This window comes from Scylla paramamosain, chromosome 5, assembly GCF_035594125.1.
Source record: "Scylla paramamosain isolate STU-SP2022 chromosome 5, ASM3559412v1, whole genome shotgun sequence".
Taxonomy (NCBI): Eukaryota; Metazoa; Arthropoda; class Malacostraca; order Decapoda; family Portunidae; genus Scylla; species Scylla paramamosain.
This window is the reverse complement of record NC_087155.1, coordinates 9,354,192-9,355,735: the sequence shown is the minus strand read 5'-3', so window position 1 is coordinate 9,355,735 and position 1,544 is coordinate 9,354,192.

Below are 1,544 nucleotides of genomic sequence, written 5' to 3'. Positions count from 1 at the left end.
ACATTGATCTCTTGCTTATGGCGACCCCTTGCCTAGTGTAAGGTGCTGCAAGTGGACGACTACTAATGAAGCTTGAGGCCGCAAAGGAAAAGAAGGACCTGCTGCCAGTTCTCTGCCTTGGGCCCCAGGCCGGACCCGACAGCCACCTTCTCCCCCCGTGCGGCGCCCAAGGCCATCACGGCCCTCAACGAATTTTGGCCGAAAGTTCTCAAACGTCATTTAAATTTTGATCCGAATATAAAATCGTCGATGGTAAGTAAAAAAATGGCTTTAGTTTGAAAGTGTGCAAGAGTCGGCTGATCAATGAAACAAGGTGAGGCAACTTTGCTCCGGAGTATTTAGAGTGTACTTTGCATGTTTCCTGGCCGTGAATGTGCGCATGTTCATGTGTGATTAGATAGAAGCGGCAATCCAATGGTAGTGCCACAGTTAATGGGGAACTTTAGAAGATTAGATACATATCTGGATAGGGAGGATGAGTGGACCTAGGTCTGCATGTCTTATACAAGAACTGCCACCTGTAGAAGTACTTTTTTTTTATAGAGATGCTATTATGCTCTTTAAAAAGCAAGAAATAGATCGTCAGAGTTTTTTTATTACCATACGCCAGCAGAAATAATCAAGGTGCGATTGGAAGGTTGTTTCTTTTACCTCTCTCTTTTTTTTTTTTTCCAAAATGCAAACTTTTGAATTTGGCCAGCTTCTTTCAATTGCCTGAGTGTTTGCTACAGTGTTTGGATCAACATACTCGTAATGTCGCTGATGGTTGACAGTTAAATGATGGTGATTTAAACTTTTTTTTAAATTAGAATATGTTGGCCATTCGTCACAATGAATAACAGAATTTTCTGCAACTTCTCTTTGAATTGTGGGTTCCTGTGTTTCACGATTTCTTCTTTGTACGTAAAAATAGCGGCAATCCTCACCTTTCTTCAGTTCGAACTCTCAGGGACCATCAATTCGTCTTCCATGGTTTGGGATGTTTTCCACCTCAGCCTCGTTGTCGTTTGATTCTGGAACATGATCTCCTTGCAGCATTCTACCTCTGTTGTATTTTCCCGCGAACCGCGCTTCGTCAATTTGCACTGGCTCTTCTTTAGTGCTTACCATTTTTCCACAATTGTTAAAAGAAACAATTTGTGAGCAAACCTCACGACACATTAAACCAATCACAAATTACTTCATTACCTCTGCCTGTCAATTCATGCACCAAATCATGATATATATATATATATATATATATATATATATATATATATATATATATATATATATATATATATATATATATATATATATATATATATATATATATATATATATATATATTTGCACAGAGAAAGCTTGCAAACTACTGCTAAATGCAACTGCCTTCATCTCTGCCTTCGTGATCTCGCAAAACTCTTTGGCTAACATCTTCAAGCTTCTTTAGATATTCAGATGTCAATAAGTAGGTTAAATCACAAAAGGGAGCGCAGGTCGGTTATCGAGACTGATGTATGTAGCGGAATGAAGTGTGCTGTTGCCAGCCACATGGACCTTCT